Here is a 23,971-nt window from a genome sequence, read left to right as displayed (position 1 = left end):
TGCCATCACTGCCCTACTTCTGAATGATTTTGCCTAGTTTTTTTAAAAATAATATTCCTTGCACCCAGGAGAGATGAACGTGAGGTAGATCCACATTGCAGAGCTACAATAAACCTACTGAACGATGGGAAAAGAAAACATGTTTTTATCACATTCTTGCTCCATTCGTGGTTACTTTTGTTACCTCCTGCCCCAGAAGAGACCTCTAAGAGACCATCTAGACACAGCAGATACTTCAGCCAAACCTTGTTGAGTCTGATGTTTTCCTTCCACAGCTTTGGCAGGGTGTTGAGCTCAGGCTGCACCAGATGTGCTGCAGGAAGTGAAGGTGTGTGTGTGTGTGTGTGTGTGTGTGTGTGTGTGTGTGTACGTATGAGAGGCCTGAGTGGACCTTCAGTATGGAAGTTTTCTTATCTATATGTTTTAGATCTAAAGTGCACTCCAGAGGCTCCACGCAACAATGCTCAGAGGAACACTGCCTGGGACACTCTGTTGACGCTTTGACAAAATACTCTGACAAAAGCCATTTAGAAGGAAGGGGTTTCTTTTGGCTTACAGTTCCACAGGGGGACTGTAAAAGCAGCTTTAATTCTCCTGATGTAATTACCATCTCAGATGTCTGCTAACCTAGGTCTAGTCCTGGAGGCTTCTGTACAATTTAATCTAGGCCTAGAATGTTTTCCACCTCTGAGGCTTACTGAGGAATAAGCTCACCCCTTCCTAGTTCTTTCTGAACTCTGGCTGGCAGATTCAACTCAGCTGTTCCGGCTCAAACTCCTCTCCAAGCTGACTGAATCAATCTGGCTTCTCTCTCGGTCTTTGACTTTTTGCTCTCTTGGCCTCATGTTAACTTTGGAAATCTGTTCTTATCATCTGGCTCCTTTTCGTTCTCTGGTTCATCCTGTCTTCATCTGTGTCTATCGTGTGCGCTCTCTCTCTCTCTCTCTCTCTCTCTCTCTCTCTCTCTCTCTCTCTCTCTCTCTCTCTGCAATCCGTGTCTGTAAAACTCTCCCAGTAAAACTTTTTCTCCTTCCTTATCTCTCTATATGTTCTCTTAAGTAGTCTCTCTTTCCTCTCCTCCTGAGAGTTGAGCACAGCCTATTCTGTAATATCTTTCTCTGAATCATCACTTTGTCTGCCATTCAATTAGACATCACTTTTAGACATGGCTGCTTCCTTTTACAAACTAACTTTACCTTCATTGTTTCGGATTTAAGGTGTGTACTAAGGTTAAGCCACAGCACAACTAAAAATAGATCCCCCCCCCCCCCCCCGCAAGTAAATGATACAATTTGTTCACAGTGTGACCAAACATCCTGCAGCAGGAGACAGTCGTCATAGTGGAGAAGACTCAGGAGCAGGCGAAGAAACCCTGCCGGCAGGATCAGCAAACTGGCTGATTACATTACATCTGCCCTCAAGAACTGTGAACAGGAAGTGGGGCCAGGCCTCGAGTCGCCCACAGTGGATTCACTTCTGCCAGTGAGGTTCTACCTCCTAAGAGTTCCACAACTTTCTCAAACCATGCAAACACCTGGAGATCAAGTGTCTAACACACGAGTCTGTAAGAGACGTTCCCTGCTCAACCTGCTTGTGCTTTTGGGAAGCGATCATGAGGGCATTGATGATGTGAAGGTAGTAACTCATTATGGAGTCGTAATTCAGTGGACAGTCTGGAGTGAGATCTAGCTAAGGTAGTGGGGTGCTAGAAAGGTACTGGAAAAGCATCTGGCCGTGAATGCCTGTAGTCCGTGCAGTGGTAAGTGGAAGGGGTAGATAGATGGGTGCCCAAAAACTTCCGGTCGGCTAGCCTGAACTCTGTGCCAAACTCTGTGAACAGGCCAATGAGAGACCCTGGCTCAAACAAAACCGGAAGTTGCCTGATGACTGAGACTCTCATATGTACACCATGCATGCACACCCCACACTCCCATGAATACTTGCAACATGAACACGCATGCGTAGAAATTAGTAAAGTTAAGGGAATGAGGCAATGCCCTTTTTGTGGGCTCATATTCTCTCTCTGTACAGAGAGAGAGAGAGAGAGAGAGAGAGAGAGAGAGAGAGAGAGAGAGAGAGAGAGAGAGAGAGAGAGACTTAAACTGTAGTGGTATTATATTAATCCACACTATACTTTCCCGAAAGATGCGCGCGCTTCTCGCTACCGTTTCAATGTTCTGCATTCCCGAAGGACAGACACTCATACACAATCTTATATATTTTTAAAAACCTTAAACAGTTCAAAGGCTGGGCCACTCCCTAACCCCCACGTGGCTAACACACACTCTCCTCCAATATTCCTGAGTTAATACTTAATACATCTATATTTTTTATCTTTGCTGCCCTGGCCCCCTGCTGGGCAGCCCTCCCCGCCTAGCCATTGGCCGGTAACTTTATTGACCAGCCAAAAACTAACCAGGGACAGGCTTCCTTTAGTTCTACACCTGGGACTCTACAAACAGGTTTTGGGTAACATTATTAGCACAAGAACACAAACCACTCCAGTAAACAGCAAGGATTGAACTTGGAAACTGTGAACCAAATAGATTTCCTTCTTCTGAATTGTTCATCTCTAGCATTTTGTCACAGTGGCACGAAACAGTCCAACACGACATTTACCAAGCATTAGGTTTGTCGGCTGTGCCTGGAGCTTTGTGACAGACGGAGCCCGTCCACCCTCGAATGTGCCTGGCAGTGAGAAGAGCTCCAGAGCCTGAGGGCTGATGTCAACATCAAATTTCATCCAGAGCAGAGAGATAGTGCGCTCTAGGACAAGAAAAGAGCTTCCCACAGCATCTGCCCAGTGGTCAGGATCTCTAGGCAATAGGGACACTACTGTACTATAAAGTGTGTGTGTGTGTGTGTGTGTGTGTGTGTGCATGTTTGTATGTTTCTGTGTGTGTATTTCTCTCTCTGTGTGTATAGGTGTGTGTATGTGTGTCTGTGTCTGTATGTGTGTGTATGTTTCCGTTTCTGTCTGTGTATGTGTGTATATGTGTGTATTTCTCTCTCTGTGTGTATATGTGTGTATGTGTGTATATGTATGTGTGTATATGTATATGTATGTACATATTATATGTGTGTGTATATGTGTGATTCTCTGTGTGTGTCTATGTGTATGTATCTGTGTCTCTCTGTCTGTTATGTGTTTCTGTGTGTGTGTATGTGTGTGTGTGTGTGTGTGTGTGTGTCTGGGTCTCTCTATGTCTCTGTGTGTGTTTGTGTCTGTCTGTCTATGTGTCTGTGTTTGTCTCTCTGTGTGTTTGCGTGTGTCAGTACATAGCTATGCCTATGCATAGCATGTGTCTGTGTGTTTGTGTGTCTGTCTGTCTGTCTGGGAATTGACTCAGTCTTGTGAGGTAGGCTGGAAAGCTAGAATACCTACACGGGAGCTGGTGCTACCAGTCTTAGTGCGCATGTCTTCATCCACAAGAAGAGCTTGAGTGGCTTGTACTGCCCTGCCCTGACTGGATGAGGTTCCCTCAGATCTCTAGCTAACTGCCTGTAGGCATTCACCACGAGTACAAACAGTCTTTCAATACTGACAGGCTAACTGGGTGCTACAGCATGGCCTGACCTGGGAGACACAAGCTGACACCAGCAGAGCAGAGGAGCCACCCCTTGAGGTGAAGAAGGGCCAGCCTCCATGTGCTCCCCCATTTACCCAGTGTGGTAGATGTGAGCTGTACCACACTGGGCAAGGTGTTCAGGGGTCATAAGTGCTGTCCTCGAACATTAGGCCTTCTCCTCAGTGCTGATGTTACATTACCTCAAAATATGACACACACACACACACACACACACACATACACATATACATACCCATATAAACACACATACACACACATACACACACACAAACACACACATACAAACACACACACAAACACACACACAGACACACAGACATACACATACACACACATACACACATATGAACACATACATATGAACACACACACAGACACACATACATACACATACACACATACACACATATGAACACACACATATTCACATACACATACCCATATAAACACACATACACACACATACACACACACAAACACACACACAAACACACACACACAGACACATACACACACATACACACATGTGAACACACACATATACACATATACATACCCATATAAACACACATACACACACATACACAAACACAAACACACACACAGACACACATACATACACATACACACATACACACATATGAACACACACATATGAACACACATATGAACACACAGAGACACACATACATACACATACATACACATATAAACACATATATACACATACATACACATATAAACACACATATATACACATACATACACATACACACACATACAAACACACACATACACACACACACATACACACACATACAAACACATACACACACACACACACACACATACACACACACACCAGCATCACAGGGTCTCCTTTAGCTAGGCTGTCCTTGAACTTCAGATCCTCCTCCCCGCATCTCCCAGGGACCCGTGTTTGATTCTAAGCACCCACATCAATCAGCTCACAACAGCCTGCAACTCAAGGTATAGGGGACCTGACATCTTCTGGCCTTGGCAGTCACCAGGCACACAGGTGCACAGATGCACCCAGGCAGGCATGCTCATGCAAACACACACATGTGCGAACACGCAAACACATGCACTCGCACGGACAGGTCAATAAAAATAAATACACAAATCTTTTAAAAAAATAAGTAAACATTAAGAGCTTCTGTCAAGGGTACATTTATTGTGACTTAGCTTCTTCCCTGCGTTTTTTAAAAAGATTTATTTATTATATGTAAATACACTGTAGCTGTCTTCAGATACACAAGAGGAGGTCATCAGATCCCTTTACAGATGGTTGTGAGCCACCATGTGGTTGCTGGGATTTGAACTCAGGACCTCTGGAAGAGCAGTCAGTGCTTTTAACCTCTGAGCCAGATCTTCAGCCCTCTTCCCTGCATTTTTAATATGAATTCCAAATGTTAATGCTAACGTAGGTGTCTTGGGTGGCAGCGTGACACTGAAAGTCTTCAGAGCAAAGGAGTAATTATTGATGAATCATGACACAACTCTCCCAGCATGTTACAGGGTAGATTCCGGATCCTTCTTAGTACCGAAATCATGACGTCTGCCCACGTTTTGGAGGCGCTGAAAGGAGAAACCTGCCCCCAAAGCTGAAAATTATCTTCATCAAATTAAAACAGAAAGCATCAAACTGCTTAAGATCTTTTTTTTCAGCCTCTACTCCCACTTCAAAGGCAGTGGAATATTTTAACACTTCCTATGAATATTTAAGTTAGATTATAAGTGTGTTAATGTATATGCACTTATATTAAAGGAATGGATGTTCAAGTTAAAATAAAATTAACCTCGGGGCTGGGGATTTAGCTCAGTGGTAGAGCGCTTACCTAGGAAGCGCAAGGCCCTGGGTTCGATCCCCAGCTCCGAAAAAAAAGAACCAAAAAATAAATAAATAAATAAAATAAAATTAACCTCTAAAAAGACTGAGAAGCTAGATCTTGTGGTGCACACCTTTAATCCCAGAACTGGGAAGGCAGAGGCAGGTGGATCTCTGTGAGTTCGAGGCCAGCCTGGTCTGCATACTAAATTCCAAGTGGGCCAAGCCAACACTATAGTATTAGGCCATGCCTCATGGATTAAAAATTAAATTGAATTGAAAAAATCTTAAACTTCATAAGAAAGGGGGATTTTAACTGTTGGCTAGGGGATAGAAAAAAGATACAAGCCAACATTTCTTTCTGATCTGGACCCGTAGTTCTGTCTTTCTGTTCTGAAATGAGCCGACAGGAGGCTTTGTGAGCAGCCTCTGGGGTCCTGGGTTGAAGCCCAAGAAATCACAAGTGCTGGTTCTGAGACAGCAATTCTCTCAGAGCCTTGCAACCTGCCTGGAAGGAGGGAACGCTGACAAAGACTAACTAGGCCAGCAGCACTGGGGTGAGGCACACCGGGAGGGATAAAAACCAGCCCCCCAAATACAAAGGCTGACCCAATTAGAAGGCAGGTTGATAATGAAACATTGTCTCATACCCAGAGAAAACAACATCTGTATTCAGATGAGCGGCATGGAAACAGTGAATATTTTTAGGATCTTAGGAGAAGACTATTAAATATTTAAGAATGGCCTGCATTTAGAAGTAGAGTGGTTCTGCTTGGTGAAATGCATGCTTAGCTGTTCTCAAAGGTTAGTGGGGTTTTTTTTTGTTGTTGTTGTTGGTTTTTTGTTTGTTTGGTTGTTTGGTTGGTTTTCTTTTTTTGGTTTGGTATGTTTTTGTTTTGCTGTTTTGTTTTTTTTTTAATCAATCTAGATTTCAGCTTTAAAACTGATTTAGGAGACTAGCTACCTTAAGCTTCTTCTAAGAGTAGCCAGGTTCCCCCACAAAGCCAAAAAGGGAGTCAGGACTTCAGGATTCCGAACAAGGAAGGGATGGGGCTGTCCTTAGATGGGGGCAAGGGTGCAATTCCATTCAGACCTTGCTCCACAACCTCCAGCACAGTTAACTGCACACCACCAACGGCTTCTATTGCGGTGATGCTGTTAAAGGAGCCATGCTGAATTATGCTGCAATATCTAAGATTATGTGTTATGGGTATGGGCTGGCGTGGGCCCTGTGAGCCCTAACGCAAGATGATGAACAAATGTGTCTGAGGCCTGATTTTAAATCTAGGACAGAATTGTAAAGACCTTCACCTACCTGCTCAGCCACTGCAGAGAGTGCATAGAGAAGCATGGGTCATCTAACACCAACAGAAAACACAGACATTACATTGTGATTAACAATTATTCATGTTGGGGTCACCACAACATGAGGAGCCGTATTAAAGGGTCGAAGCTTTAGGAGTGGTAAGAGCCACGGGGATAGAGGGTTTGTTGGCTCATTCATTCATTCTACTTTCATTATAGAAATTTTCTTACAAGGCATCAGAGAGAATAATAGCATCATGAACCGCCCATCTGTCAATCATTCCACCTTTACCCCGTTCAGTCCCCTCCCCAGGTACACACAATTATTTTTGAAGAAAACTCTAAATATCGCTTACTTGCACTTGTAAATACCTTGGTCTATTTTATATGTATGTGTGTATGTACATGTATGTGTGTGTACATGTATGTGTATAGGTACATGTATGTTACATGTCATACATGACAATTTTGAGATGTGATCACAGTGTCATTATTTTAACCAAAACATATTTACACTGAGCCTTTGCTTGGTGTTTGTTTCATAAATGTTTTAGATAGTTGGTTTGAGGCAGGATGCAAATAAGGATCTTAACAAAACAAGTGGTTTTATTTATTTATTTATTTATTTATTTATTTATTTACTTATTTATTTATGAGGCAGGGTCTCATGTAGCTTAGACTGGCTTCGAAATGACAATGTAGTTGAGATGACCTTGGATTTCTGTCTCCACCTCCTTAGTGCTAGGATTCAGAGCCTGAACCCCATGCCCAGGCATTTTGTCTGGTGTGGGGGATTGAACCCAGGGGTCTGTGCATCCTAGGTAAGGACCAACTGACCTTCATCCTCATCCCTGAACATAGCGTTGCATTGCTATGTATTTTCTTTTTCTTTTCTGCTGCCCTGGGGGTAGAATTAGGCTACACTGGGCGCTCTCCACCTACCAGGCAAGGGCTGTGTCACTGAAAAACATCCCTAGCTCACACAGATTTCTTAAGGATTTTTAAAGCTATTTAAAAAGAAAAACAAAACTATATGTTCTTTCTTATTTTTTTTTCCTTACAGATTTTTTTTCCACTGTGAAGAAACCAGGCCATTTGTCTTGGACAGCTTCCCACATTTTTATTTTGCTGACTACAGCTTCATGGTATTAGCGAGCCATTTTGACTCCAGGATTTCTGGTAACCAGCAATTAGATTTAAAGACTAGATCTAATTCAGGTCGGTATTGAAGGCAAGAAGAAGATATTGTGATGCCTGGCAGGACCTAGTTCACCTCTGGTCTCTTTTTGCATTCTGTGCCCATTAGAAACTCTTTATTTGCAAAGTCTAAATTTAACCATATATTTGTGGATGTGGTAATTTAATCCCATGTATTTAAAAATCTTATTTATTGATTAACATATGCTGCTTGTATTTCTTAAGTTTTAAAAAAGGTTCATTTGGGGTTGGGGATTTAGCTCAGCGGTAGAGCGCTTGCCTAGCGAGCACAAGGCCCTGGGTTCGGTCCCCAGCTCCGAAAAAAAGAAAAAAAAAAAAGGTTAATTTTTATGTGTATGAGTGTTTTTGCCTTGCACATGCCTTGCAAATGCCTGGCATTTGGAGAGGCTGGAAGAGGGAGTCAGATTCCCTAGAGACGGACTTACGGACAGATGCAGGCCACCATATAGGTTTGGGAACCAAACCCGGGCTCTGCAAGAGTAGCAGAGGGTCAGAGCCGTCTCCCCAGCCTGCTTTGATTAGCTTGTTTGTTCCTTACAGGGTTTCTGGTTGCCGGTGTTGACCTCAAGATTTCTACATAGCTGAGGATGACCTTGAACTCCTGATCCTCTTGACTCTGCTTTCTGAGTGTTGGGGTTACAGGCGTGAGCCACCAGACCCCGGGCTCTCCTGTACAGATGCAGCTGAACTACTTATTTATACACACTCCAGTTCTACCATTCATTCATGTATGGAGGCTGAAGCTGAAAGAGACATAACTAGAGGAATACAGCTCATGATAGAAAGGTAGGCGGCGATCCCGACAAGGTACCTCACACCTGTAATCCAGGAGCTTAGAAGGTAGAAGGCAGAGGGATGGGACAAAAGCTGGATGAACGTTTGATCTTCAACAGAGTTCCAGGGCAGCCAGGGTCATGTGGAAAGACTGTCACGGCTAGAGGGCGGGCGGGCTACAGCCAGCTATTGCATTATAGGCTTCTCAAAACTGGCGGACTCCAGACCCGGATATAAACCTCATAAGACCACTGCAGGAGGATAAGCAGGCCTTTATTAAAGGGATAGCTAACAAGTCCTGAGACCCATAGCAACTGCAATTCATTAATAATTTATAAGCAGCGGTTCTCCTAATTCTGAGATAGCTTAGCATGTCCTAATGAAACACACTGGGTAAGCACACAGCCACACAGCTCCCTGAGGAGAGTCAGGCAGTGGTCCTGAGCCTGGCCATGGGAATTCATGGATGATTTGACCCCCAGGTGGATTGTGGTTCTGTCTTCTGTCTTAGGATGCTTTGACGTCCCCTGAGAGCCTCAGAGACCTGGAGTCAGCTACCCCTCCCTCAGATGACTCGCTCCTGCTGGGAGCAGCTTGCCTATGGTAGGAGGAGAAACCTCGTAGGTTCTGCAGCAGACCTAAGGCTCAGCATACCATCAAGCAGCTCGGTGAGAAACGGCTTGCACATTTGTTTAATATTTTTAGGCAGATAGTGGGTTTTCGGAATAAATGCGAAGATAAAAATCAAGTCGTGAGGCTCGAGAGTTTATGGAGTTCTTTGCACGGCGAGTGGTGAACCCGGGGGGCTGTGACAAGACAAACTGTGGACAGTAACAAGCACAATGTGGAAGGGATGAGTGGGAAGCACGGGTGATTTTAGAAAGCAAACTCGTACAGGATCGTGTGTCGGTTGTTTCTCTATTGCTGTACAAAACACACTGACCAAGGCAACTTACAAAGGGAAGTATTTAATTGGACTTATGGATCCAGAAGGTTAGAATCCAAGCAAAGACATTGGGGACTACGTAAGGCTTTTTGAAACCTTAAAACTACCCCCTCCCCATGACACACCTTCTAATCCTTTCCAAACATGGTCCACCAACCGGGGACCATGTGTGAGCCTATGGGAGCATTCTCCTTCAAACCGTCATGCTCTGCTCCCTGGTCTCCAAAGGCTTCTGGTCTTATCATAATGTAAAATTCGTTAATCCAACTGCAAACGTCTAAAAGTCTTCCGAGACTAAAGGAAATCTCTTAACTGTAACCCCTTTGTAAAAATCAAAATGCAAATTTCATGCTTCAAACAAACGGTGGCACAGAATATACCTTACCATTCCGCAAGGGAGGGAAGGGAGAATGGGGAGGAGATACTGGACCAAAGCAAGACTAATACTCTGTGTATGGGAGTAAAGGTGCCTGCAGAGTCCAGCAGGGTGTGTTAGATCCTGTCTATACAGACTATGTTAGTTGGTGTTCTATTGCTATGAAAAATACATCACGGGCTGGAGGGATAGCTCAGTGGTTAGGAGCACTGACTGCTCTTGCAGAGGTCCTGAGTTCAATTCCCAGCAACCACATGGTGGCTCACAACCATCTGTAGTGGGATCCAATGACCTCTTCTGGTGTCCCCGAAGACATCTATGGTGTACTTATATATAATAAATAAACAACTCTTTTTTAAAAATTTAAGAAAAATACATCATGACCGTGGTAATTCCTATGAAAGAAAACACTTAATTGGAGCTTATTTACAGTTTCCGAGGTTTAGTCCCTTATCATCATGGCAAGAAGTGTGGTGGTGGACAGGCAGGCATGGTGCTGGAGAAGTAAGCCCAGAGTTCTATATCTAGATCCACAGGCATCAGGAAGAGAGAACCTCTGCGCTTAAAATGGGCTTTTGAAACCTTAAAGCTCACCCCCCAGGGACATGTTTCCTCCAAGAAGGCCAAACCTACTCCAACAAGGCCACACCTCCTAATTCCTCTCAAATAGTGCCACTCCCTGAAGGCTGAGCGTTCAAATACATGAGCCTCTGGGAGTCATTCCTATTCACACCGTCCCCTGGAGCAAAAGTTCAGGCCGTTATAAGTCTCCCACCCTGCAATCCAGGATCGAAGGTAAGTGCTCTTCAAAAGCAGTGCATGCTCTCAGCTACTGAGCCTTCTCTCTGGGCCGCATTTCTCTCCTCCTGACCAAGTGGGCACCTTCCTCATGGTCTTTTGGTTTTTTCTCAAGTAGCTTCTGCTCAGTGGAATCAGGGGCAAAGATGGCGTGCCACAGCGTGGTGTACGGACAAAACAAAGTATCTTCTTCTCGCCACTGTTACCTTGACATCAAAGCGAAAGACTCTTTTCTGTGTCTCTAAAAGGTATGGGGTTGTTGGGCCTGGTGACAGGAGCTTGCGGTCCCAGTTTCTCAGGAGGCAGAGCGAGTAAGAAGTCAAGTTCATGTCCTACATGGTGAGTTCGAGGCCAGCTTGTGAGACTTTGTAGGCTTCGTCTCAAGTAAAGAGAAGGTAGGTGCACTTGTGTAGCACGCACAGACATGGGTTCAAGCCCGAGTACCACCAACAAAACAAAACAACAGCCCCGAAGTTTTGAGATTTCCCCCTACAAAAGCCAGAACTCAATAAATTCCACTCTGCCTCTCAACCTAGAGAGAAGACCATATTCCCTGGGTTGTGGGCTCAGTCCTAAGGTCACTTGCACTTCAAAAGTCACCTACCAGTCCCCAGGCTCTTTAACTATGCTTTTGAATATGGCGACTGGCTGTACATGGAGGATCCCACAGCTTTCTCCTCAAGTTCTAATCATTTGTCCAACTGGCTCACAGAGTCCAGGAAGACATTTGTGTTTCTGATTCCTTATAAAGTGTGTCACAAAGGATGCAGAGGCCAGAACTGGAGGAGAAGGTATGCTTGCTTAGTTACAGGATGGGGAGACCCAGCAAGGCTTATGCTAGAAGGTTCTAGCAAGGTTCTTGTGCTAGAATCCTTCCCTTAGGATACGGGGGAAAAATCCCCTGCGGGATAAGGAGAACCTGATGACCTGATGTCAGACAAAGACGTCAGAATATTTCTTTATGGCTGTCTGAAGGGAGGGAGGGAGCAAGGAGACTGTCTTTTTTTAGAGCATGGGGAGGGGAGTTGAGGAGAGACTAGAGATAGAGAAAGGCAGAGAGAGGAGGAGGAGGAAGAAGAGGAGGAGGAAGAAGAGGAGGGAGGGAGACAGAGAAAGACAGAGACAGAGAGAGACAGAGAGGGAGGGAAGGAGGGGGAGGGGAGGGGGAGGGAGGGAAAGGGAGAGGGAGAGGGAGAGGGAGAGGGAGAGGGAGAGGGAGAGGGAGAGGGAGAGGGAGAGGGAGAGGGAGAGGGAGAGGGAGAGGGAGAGGGAGAGGCAGAGGCTGGCCAGAAACATGTGAAGAGGGGAGAGAAGGGTCAAAGAGAGTAAGAGAACAGAAGAGTAAGGAAGAGTAAGAGCAAAGGAGTTGATTGTCTTAAGGAGGAGGTCGTATGCTAGAAACCATGTCCAGAGCAGAAGTATACACTGTCATGGTAGGAGACAGGTTCTGAGTCCCTTCACCCAGAATTTGTCTTTTCATAGACAAAAGCTTTGTTCCTCCTCCGCCTTTGTGCTCCTCCTCTGCCTTCCTAACTTTCACAGGCCAAGCCAGAATTTCTCCCACCCACCTCAAGCCCCGCCCCCCACCCCACCCCCCCACCCCACCCCCCCACCCCACCCCCCCACCCCACCCCCCCCACCCACCCCACCCCCCCCTGAGGATAAGACTACATCCCACCTTCCTCAGAGAAGTCAATCCTGAGCCCTTCTCTCTCCTACCTACTTCTCCATAGAAACCCAGTGAAGACGCTGGGCAGCAGCACGCTCTGTGCTCTGCTCGCTCCTGTTGCTGCCTCCTACTTACCATGAGTCACCTCCTCAACAATGGTCTCCTGCGTCCCCCTCTCAGGCACTCAAACCAAATAGCCAAGATGGCGCAGGAGACGTGGCTCAGTAGTTAAGGCTACTTCCTGCTCTTTCGGAGGAACTGAGTTTCATTCCCAGAACCCATATCAGGCAGCTCGTGACAACCTGTAACTCCCGATCCAGGAGATCCGACGCAAGCCCATATGCACACACATATGCTTAATTTTAAAACATGAACAAATCTTTTAAAAATACCAAGTGCTGACCTCTGCTGGGCCTCCACGCCGCGGCACCAGGACATGGAAACCTCTAAGGAGAGAGGATTTTACGACAATCTACTTTTTTAATCAATTAACTTGAACTGCTGGAGGACTCTACTGAAAATATGAAGAATTATTTTTATACAAAGGATCCTTAAGCTTGGAGCACAATGAAGATTGCCTCTGTCCCTCACGCCCACTGTGTAGAAAAAAGTCCCCAAATGAACAGTCTGAATGCTGAAGAAGGAAACAGCGGGTGATGGACAGAGGTGTCCCTCCCATCCGTGAGGCAGATGGGGCAGTGGGCATTACTTCACTGGTAATGATGGGTAAGGTTGTTGTTAATGCTTAAATACATTGATTAATACTGATGTGTGTGCACTCGTGTCCCTAGCATCATTGTGAGAGCAGGCAAGGAGAAGAGAACACCCTAGTATTCGCAGGATTAACAGACAAAGTGTGGCACAGATATACCAGTGATGATGGGGCTTGAAATATAGGAATCTTGGCTGGAGCTCTTCAGTGAATTGGTGTGCTTGCCACACAAGCCGAGAGCCTGAACTTAAATCCCAGCATGAGTGTAAAAACACTGGGCATGGTTGTGTGTGCTAACAGCCCTGAGCCGTGGAGGACAGAGACAGGAGGGTCCCTGGGCCTTGTTGGCTGCCAGCCTGCACCAGGTCCAGTAAGAAACCTTGCCTCAGAGGAATAAGGTGGACGGTGATAGAGCAGAATGACCTCTGGCCTACACACATGCACATACATGCAAGCGCATGCACACACACACACCATACATACCACACACACCACACACACCACACACACCATACATATACACAGGCTAGCTATATATATATATATATATATATATATATATATATATATATATATATCATATAAATACACACCACACACACACATGCACACATGCTACATACACACATCACATATATATTTATATATATATATTCACATACACACAACATACACAACACATATACACACACCATGTATACACACATGAACACACACCATATACACACAACTCATAGACACACCACACACACACATGAACACACACCATATATACACCACACACAAACACACCATATATATACATACCACATACATACACAAAACATATATACCACATACACACACCATGTATACACACAACACACATACACACCCCATACACATGTGTACACATAAAGCACATACATACACATTCACACATCACATACACACACATACACCACATACACATACACCATGTATACACACAACACACATACACACCACACACACGTGCACACACACACCATATACACACACCTTACACACATATGTCGAAGGCCAGATCTGACATCACAGGTTTAACCAAGGCAGGCAGCTAAAGGGGGCGTGGCATTGGTGATTAGGGTCAGGCTCTTAGTAGCCTGGAGGGTGGGGGATGGGGCACTGACATTGGCAGGCAATTTACCCAGGTCAGCACTACTGATGGAACAAAACTTAATTATCTGGGACTGGCAAGAATACCCAGTGAGAGACTTTGAACTCTTAACTCTAAAGTATACTTACATCTAGAAAGACAGACAGATACACATTTGGTGGATGGATCAGAGCCCCAAAAGCCACACTTTATTTCTTCTTTCAGCCTTTTGATGCCTTCTTAGACAAAAGCTCTTTATAAAATCACCTCATAGATAAAATGTTACACAAAGTTACAGAAGGATGCTGATAGTTAAGTTCAGAGCAGTGTTTCATTCTGTAAGCTCAGTATAAGTTCAGGGCAACAGTTTCCCATGGCCTTACTTTATCACAGTGCACACCTGTGGCCTCATCCTGGGACCTGACCTAGAATGAATGTTGTTCTTTGATCACAAATCTGTCCCAAGCCTAATTCTCTCCTCAGTGTAATTGTAAAAGCTCATTGTATTCCCTATTATGCAGCCTTTGTTTACTGTTCTATGAGGAGGGGGCACATTCTGTTCTCAATGCTAACTTTATTATATCTTTCTGGCAAAACAACTAAAACCATCTCTTAAAACTTTCTTCCTGGGGCTGGGGATTTAGCTCAGTGGTAGAGCGCTTACCTAGGAAGCGCAAGGCCCTGGGTTCAGTCCCCAGCTCCGAAAAAAAGAACCAAAAAAAAAAAACAAAAAAAAAACAAAAAAAAATCCAAAAAAAAAAACTTTCTTCCTAAAATTATTTGAATCAAATCAAGAATTCCATGAAGTCATTAATTCATCTAAACAGTATTAATTTATGAAAGGTCATCTTCATGTTGATCTGCAGGGAATTTTCCCAATATGCTGAGCTGGAACCCAGGAATCCTTAAGCTATGTAATAATGGCAGGAAAGACACATAAGCAGAGAGAAGCAATCCTGGGTGAAGTCTGGGGCTGTGCTTCTCCAGAGCTCACCCATGGCAGCCACATGGGTAAAGATTGGATGCACGGGGGTTGGGGATTTAGCTCAGTGGTAGAGCGCTTGCCTAGCAAGCACAAGGCCCTGGGTTCAGTCCTCAGCTCTGAAAAAAAGAAAAAAGAAAAAGAAAAAAAGATTGGATGCACGATGCCATGTAAAATAAGAGCCACTCATGGAAAGCCATGTGTGATTCCATTTTTTAAAAAATTACATTCATTAGTTTATGTATGTATGTGGGTGCCTAGGAACGTACATGTGGAGGTCAGAGGACAACTTGATGGAGCTGGTTCTCTCCTGAATGCTGGGATTAAAGGTGTACACTAGCACACCTGGCTTTAATATCTGAGAACCCATGTGGTGGTCAGTGCACATCAGCACAGCAGCCAGGGAGGACAGAAGAGGGTATTGATCCCCTGGTGCTGAACTTACAGGCAGTTGAGAGCTACCCAAAGTTGTGTGTGCTGGAGACGGAATTTGGGTCATGTGCAAGAGCAGTACCTGCTTCTCACCATTGAGTCAACTCTCTAGTACCCAGTTTCCTGTTGTATTAAGTCTCCATGAATCTGCATAGTTGGTGAAATGCTGGCATACACACACACACACACACACACACACACACACACACATACACACATACACACACACTTATGAGAGAGACAGAGAGAGAGACAGGGAGACAGAGAGAGAAAGTGCCACACATAACTGTTAAAAGAACCAAGTCATGAGCCTCAGGACCAGCTGTGATGGGAGTGGGGGGCAGGGGGCGGGGGGATACACATAGAACAGAAAAGCAGTAACTATAATAACTATGATATGATCTGCCCCCTCTCCTAAATCCTGAATCCTCCAAAGGAAACTAGCCAGCCTCTGCTCCTGGGAACTGTGCTTTTGTGTGTGTGCATGTGCATGAGTATGTGTGTGTGTGTGTGTGTGTGTGTGTGTGTGTGTGTGTGTGTGTGAGTGAGAGAGAGAGAGAGAGAGAGAGAGAGAGAGAGAGAGAGAGAGAGAGAGAGAAACCGACCTTTTGGGAGTCAGTTCCCGATTGCTACCTTGTAATTCAGGGTTTCTCTTCTTGTTTCTGCAACTGTGCTGCACACCCAAGGCTAGCTGACCACAGAACTTCCAAGGATTTGCCTTTCATCTCGCGGTAGGAGCAATGGGATCACAGATGTGGTTATAACATTTTCCCTTGGGATCCGGGTGTAGAACGTGGGTCCTCAGGCCTGTGTTGGCTTTCCTGCTGAGCCATACCCCTGTCCTTAGGAATGAGTTTGGAAGGTGGCTTTCTGAAGGAGGAGAGGGTCTAGAGAGAAGGGCTGGTGCAGATGGCTCAGCATGGCTTGTGCTTAACATCCTTGCTTGAGAGATCTGTGGGAAATCAGGCACTATCTCTGGGCAATATTAGTTGTATTGAAATTCTTGACTTAGCAGGAAGTACAAGCTAGATTCCAGAGCAAATGGCTCTCTCCCTCACTGCTCCCTTTCTGCCTTTTTATTACGTATGTATATATATGAATGTGTGTATGTATGCATCTATTATTATTTATTCATGTGTTTATTTTGTATTTAGTCTCAGGCTGAAATTGAGTCGTATTGCCGTGGGTTCCATGGCGTCTGGCAGAAGGACACGGTCATCTCCCGACGGTATTTGTGAACAGGACCTTATGTTTGTGAGTGGAACCTTATTTGGAAACAGGAAACTGGTCCCAGTGCAATGTGGCCCGTGCTCTTCTAGGGAGCTGAAGACAACATGAACAGCAAGAATGTGAGCAAAGACAGAAGCTACTGAAGTGATACGTCTGAAGGTTGCTGTCGGGTCTCCGGGAGCTGGGATGGAGACCGAGGGCACACTCTACTCAAAGCCTCTGCAAAGAGCAGCATGACAGAAGACACTTCTGTGTGAGCCGCCCAATTTGGGGCTCTCTTTGGTCTAAAGAATTTTTCCAAATTTGTTGGTGGATAGTCAGTTGGATTTGAACCCAGGACCTCATACAGGCCAGGCAAGCCCTGTACCACAAAGCTGCATCTCTAGATTTTTACACACAGAAAGCTGAAACAGTGTAGAGTGTGCAAACAAACAGAAAGAGGGTGCCGTAGAGGGAAGGTCCCGGGTATCATCTGTGTGGAGCACTTATGTAAACCCACAATGTTGGGGAGCTGATGGAAGGAAGCTCACACTCTTTGGAGCTTTCCCCCCAAGAGTGCAAACCAAATAAACCAATTTCTAACTTCAATACATTCAACACCTGCTTTGGCCAGCATTCCCTCTTAGGAATCTGGAAGCCAGATGCAGTAGACATTTTTTGAACTCTCTGGACATTCTGGGGAGAATTGTTCCTCAGCCGAAAATACCTCAGCATGTAGGGCTTTGTTACTTTTCTCTGGAGAGGTTGAGAAAATAAGGTATAACAAGGCTAACCAGTAAGGACAGGCATTAGGCGGCTGCTTTTCCTCCACCAAGATCAATACGACACAATTTTTCTTGAAGTAAGGTGCTGAGGGGAAGAGGACGTCCCAGATTTTAAATAACATGGGTTGGTTTAACTACACCTCTGAGTACGATGCCTTCTTTTGACAGGCTGTGGCTGTGCGTTGAGATTAGATTTCTTTCTATTTTTTAGAAGTCTTAACAGAGTTCAAATGTCTGCTACCATTCATTTCTATAAACCAGTTACCCAATTTAAATGAAAAAAAAAAAAAAAGAAAGAAAGAACTGTAGTTCATACAGTCAGTAGTTAGGGGACCTTTAAAAACTCTCATTCTCTGGGGAAGGATTTAACATGCATTCACGTTAGAATCATTTTGTGGGGTTGGAGCAATGGCTCAGAGGGTAAGAGTGCTTGCTGCCTCTTGCAGAAGACCAGAGTTTGGTTCCCAGCATCAACATTAGAGAACTGACAATTTCCTGTAACTCCGGCTCCAGGGGATCTGACACTCTGGGAGCACTCACCCCCAACACACACTCACACACACACCACACACACACTCACACATACACACATCACACACACCACACATACACTCATACACACAGCATACACACTAACACACCACATACCACACACTACACATAGACATTCACACATACACACATACTCACACACCACACACCCATATACACACACTCACACACCACACATAGACACCCACACACATACACACACACCACACACATACACACTCATATACAGACACTTACATATACACACATTCACACACACCACACACATACATACTCACATACAGACACTCACACATATACACACACACCATACACATACACACGCAACACACATACACACACACACCCCACACAGACACACCAACACACACTCACACATATGCACACCACACACACACACACAACACAGACAACACATGCAGACACACTAACACTCACACTCACATACACATACTCACACATACACATACATACCACACACATACACACTCATCACACACACTCATACACCACACACATCATATACACACACAGTGAGGTCTATTAAGTGTAGGGCAGAAACAGTTGGTATCTTTTTTTTTACTTCGTGATAAGTTATTGTCATAATTCACGTTTCATAAAATCTGATGATAAAGCAGGATACTGAAGGAGTAACTTTTGAAGGATGATTTTAGATCATTAGAAGGTGTTAGATATTTGTTATTTTGAAATCGTCATCATTATCATCACAATCATTGAGACAAGGTCTCAGTATTGTAGCCCTAACTAACCTGAAAGTCACTTTGTAGGCCAGGCTAGCCTCAAGTCCATAGAGGTCCATCTGCTTCTACCTCTTAAGTGCTCAGATAAAGGGGTCGCTCACCGAGCCAGGCCTTCTATGATTATACTTTGAGGAAGTCATATAGCCCAGGCTGCCCTCAGCTCCCCACATGGCCAGGGGTAACCTTGAACTTCTGATCCTCCTGCCTTTACTTCCTGAGAGCTGGGACTACAGGTGTGCACCCCCACTGCTTCATGTGCTGCTGAAACACGACATCAGACCTCCATGAACACTAGGCAAACACTACCAACCCAGCCGTAGCCTGCTGAATTTGTTTTAAGTATTATGATTTCAATGATCAATTATTATAATTGTCATGCTTTAGGTATACTTGTCTTTGATACTTCCCTGCAATGCATCTCTATGACGTTCACCCCCACTCTTCTCCCTCCTCCTCATCCCAGAGTTTGATGTTGACGATTCTTTTTTTTTTTAATTTTTTTCATCTTTATTAACTTGGATATTTCTTATTTACATTTCGAGTGTTATTCCCTTTCCCGGTTTCCGGGCAAACATCCCCCTCCCCCCTCCCCTTCCTTATGGGTGTTCCCCTCCCAACCCTCCCCCCATTGCCGCCCTCCCCCCATAGACTAGTTCACTGGGGGTTCAGTCTTAGCAGGACCCAGGGCTTCCCCTTCCACTGGTGCTCTTACTAGGATATTCATTGCTACCTATGAGGTCAGAGTCCAGGGTCAGTCCATGTATAGTCTTTAGGTAGTGGCTTAGTCCCTGGAAGCTCTGGTTGCTTGGCATTGTTGTACTTTTGGGGTCTCGAGCCCCTAATGTTGACGATTCTTATAAATGTCACCTAAGCGAGCCTAATGTTTGCAAGCCTAGTGTTTGGGTTGGAATGGCTCCATCTGGCCTCAGCCTTAAGGATTAATGTGTGTATGTGTGTGTGTGTGTGTGTGTGTGTGTGTGTGTGTGTGTACGGGTATGTGTTTGTATGATGTGTGTGTATCGTGTGTATGTATGGTATGTGTGTGGTGTATGTGTATGTGTATGGATATGTGTTTGTATGGAGTGTGTGTATAGGGGTATATGTGTATGTATGTGTGTATATAGGTATATGTATATGGATGTATGTATATAGGTGTGTGCATATGGGTATGTGTTTGTATGGGGTGTGTATGTATGGTATGTGTATGGTGTGCACTTGTATGGGTGTGTGTTTTTGGTGTGTGTGTACAGTGTGTATGTATACAGTATGTATATGTGTATGTGTACAATGTGTATTGTGTGTGTTTGGTGTGTATATAGTGTGTGTGTGTACAGTCTGTGTATGGTGTGCATATGTGCTATGTGGATATGGAAACTAGAGGAGAGAACCAGGTGTCTCTATCACGCCTTACCTTATACTTTAGAGCAGTTGTTCTCACCCTTCCTAATGCTGCAACCCTTTAACACTATTCCTCAGTTGTCATGACCCCCAACTATAACACTGTTTTTGTTGCGAACTCGTATGTGTAATTTAGCTACTGTTATAAATTATAATGTAGACATCTGTGTTCTCTGATAGATTTAGATGACTCCTGTGAAAGGGGTTGAGGCCCACAGGTTGAGAACCACTGCCTTTAAGGAAGGTCTCTCTTTGAATCTAGAGCAAGCAAGAAAACAAGCTGTCTGTCTATATGTCTGTCTGTCTGTCTATCTATCTATCTATCTATCTATCTATCTATCTATCTATCTATCTATCTATCTATCTATCTGGCTAGACTTGAGCTCAGCAATCCCACGATCCTCCTGTCTCTGCCTTACTCAGTGTTCCCAGTGCCAGGGTTACAGTGCCTGTAGGACCGCACGTGGCGGGTTTCAACTCTGGACCCTCTGCGGATGCAGCAAACGCTTAACCAGCAACCATGGCACCGTCTTCCCAGCTCGACAGGATGTGCTTAGTTTTTGTTTTTTGTTTTGTTTTGTTTTTAAGGTCATCCAGGTTACATTATTAGCGCTGTAGAACTTTCCCTCTTTGCTTTCCAGCCGGCGTCCTGGGATGTGGCAGCTCTGTGAACTAGAAAGAAGGGAATACAAAGGTGGTAACTCCCAGCGCGTTTCAAAGGAAGCCGCTTCCTGTAAAGGTGAGCCGGGTCACCTGTGCCCTCATCTGACAACACTGAAGATGAAAGGGAGTTTGGGGCACCGACTTTTCCTGTTCATTTGAAGCGGATTGCAGAGCTGACTACCGGAGTGTTTCTAAAGGCGAGGAAGGAACAATGCTGCATTTTTAAATCAGCTCAAGGAGAGCTGGGGCTGTGCCAGCAGCCCGGCTGTCTGTCCGTTTTGTACCTTGGCTCAGTGTGCACAGGGGCTTGGGCCGATCCTCATATAGTGGAAGGAGAAAACGGACTTCTGCAAAGGTGGTCCTTTGACCTCTGTACCCATTCAGCACATGTGCGCGTGCGCACGCTCACACACACACACACACACACACACACACACACACGTGTGCATGCAAAATAAATGTAACTTAAAAACATAAGAATAAAAGCCAATTATATCATACATATCCTGCAGCTACACAGACCAGCACAAATTACATTATAAAAATATTAATGAAATCCAAATCCAGATGCCAACTGATCCTTGGTCTATGATGACAAACCCTATTCACTTCGCCTTGCCCTGCTCTGAGAGAGTCAGGCATCCTGACTGGACTACACCCTGGCTGTTTGTTCCCAGGCACTGAGGTTCTGAGGCAGTCAGAACCCAGGCTGGAAGAGTGTGTGTGTGTGTTGTAGGCACAGTGGGAATGATGCTGTGCCCACTGTGGGGAGACCACGGCAGCCCTCTCCTGAGGAGACTGCTCTTGCCTCCAGAATGAGCACCTTGTACTTCACACATCCTTTTTATCTTTCATCGTGGCCCATGATCACGGTCAGAATTCCTACTTCTTTTGGATCCAATGTGCTTAATATGAAGTCAAGGCTTAAAAAAGAGATAATGGGGGGGGTGGGGATTTAGCTCAGTGGTAGAGCGCTTGCCTAGGAAGCGCAAGGCCCTGGGTTCGATCCCTAGCTCCGAAAAAAAGAACCAAAAAAAAAAAAAAAAAAAAGAGATAATAGTAAAACTTCACACACACATACACACACACACATACACACACACCACACTTATACACATATACATACATACATACCCAAACATAAATATACATATGCACACACAGACACATATATACATATATGCATATACATACATATCCAAATATAAACACATATATGCATACCCACACACATAGTCATATACATATATGTAATACAAACACACATATGCACACCCATATGCAGACATATATATGTATATATATGCATATATACACAATACATCCATACACACAGACACATCACACACATGCACATATACATATCCAAACACACATACATGTATACACATATACATACACATATATCCAAACATAAACACACATGTGCACGTACACAGAGACATACACACACACACACACACAGACACACACACACACACACGCACAGATGTACTAGGAACTGAACTAAGGGAATGTATGTGCAAGGCAAGTCTGAGACATGTCTCTTGATGTGTGCATGTTTTATTCCAAATGTATGCAGAGTGACTGCAGAGAGGGCTCCAACAGAGACAACAACGTAGCCCTGTGCTGCTGAAGACCCAGAAATGCTCTGCAGCTGAGTTTGTTTCAAGGAGGCCAAACAGTCCTCCCCCTGGTGCTCAATCACATCAATAAATGACCAGCCGCTGTCCAACCAAGGGAACAGTGGAGGCGGGAGAACCAGCGTTCTGAGGACGCAGGGTCAAAGCAAGTCTAAGGACTGGATGTGTCGCTCAGCTGAGAGAATACTTGCCTAGTATGCAAGACGCTCTTGGTCCATCTCCAGCCATGATGGTGCATGCTAATCCCAGAAGCAGGAAGAGAAAGACCTGCTTAGGAAGTGCAAGGCCAGTCTGAAATACACGAGACCCCGACTCAAAAGAAGATGGGAAGGGCTGAGAGGTGGCTCAGACCTGAGGGCCTGAGTTCAGTGTCCACATAAAAATGTCCATATCTTAAAGCCTCCATTTACAAGTATGACACGAGAGACGTGATGAGGGTCCACGGAGACAGGAGAGCAGAAGAAAGGTACCAGTAGGGACTCATCCTGCATCTCATGGGAAGCTACATGGGAAGAAATTATCTGTGATGTGCTGGAGAGAAAGTCCAGTGGACTACTGCAAACGTGAGGGCTTGAGTTCAAATCTCCAGCACCCATGTAAAAGCGAAATACGGTCGTGGATATGTCTGTAACCCAAAAACTATGTGGGACAGAGATGGAAAAATTGATGGGGGCTGGTAAGGTCCTTTGGGGTAGGAAGATCGATGAGGTTTGCTGCTGCCAGCTTAGATCCAGGTTCAGTGAGGGACTCTGAGAGCAGGATGCCTGATAGTGTTTTGGGGTTGTCCATATAAGTATATCACACACACACACACACACACACACACACACACACACACACTGTGAATGAACGAATAATTAAATAAGGGATACTTGCATAGACACGTCACAATGACACATTTCACAAATGCCAGAGGCAAAAGATACCCAAGGCCACTGAGGGACTGTGTTTGTCAGGGTTCGCTAGAGTCACGGAACTTATGGGATGTCTCTATGTATTAAGGGAATTCATTGTGATGACTTACTGTTTGTAGCCCAACTCCCCAACAATGGTCAGCTGTGAATGGGAAGTCTAAAGATCTAGTAGTTGTTCAGTCCCAGGAGGCTGGTTATTTGAGCTGGTCTTCTGTGGTTCCAACAGATGTGCTGCCTGGTAAATGCAAGCAGGTGAAAGAAGAGCGAGTCTTCCTTCT

At 44.8% G+C, this 23,971-nt stretch overlaps 1 long non-coding RNA gene across 1 annotated transcript; it reads left to right on the top strand.

Moving 5' to 3' along the window:
* Window positions 1-6,180: 6,180 nt before the first annotated feature.
* Window positions 6,181-9,484, top strand: LOC100909886 (uncharacterized). Its single transcript, XR_015639079.1, has 4 exons — window positions 6,181-6,243; window positions 7,808-7,923; window positions 8,503-8,748; window positions 9,248-9,484. It is a non-coding gene; the product is annotated as an uncharacterized LOC100909886 (long non-coding RNA).
* The last annotated feature ends 14,487 nt before the right edge of the window (window positions 9,485-23,971 follow it).

Source organism: Rattus norvegicus, chromosome 15 (assembly GCF_021556685.1).
Source record: "Rattus norvegicus strain SHRSP/BbbUtx chromosome 15, alternate assembly SHRSP_T2T, whole genome shotgun sequence".
NCBI classification, from domain to species: Eukaryota; Metazoa; Chordata; class Mammalia; order Rodentia; family Muridae; genus Rattus; species Rattus norvegicus.
This window is presented reverse-complemented; position numbering and strand designations above follow the sequence as displayed.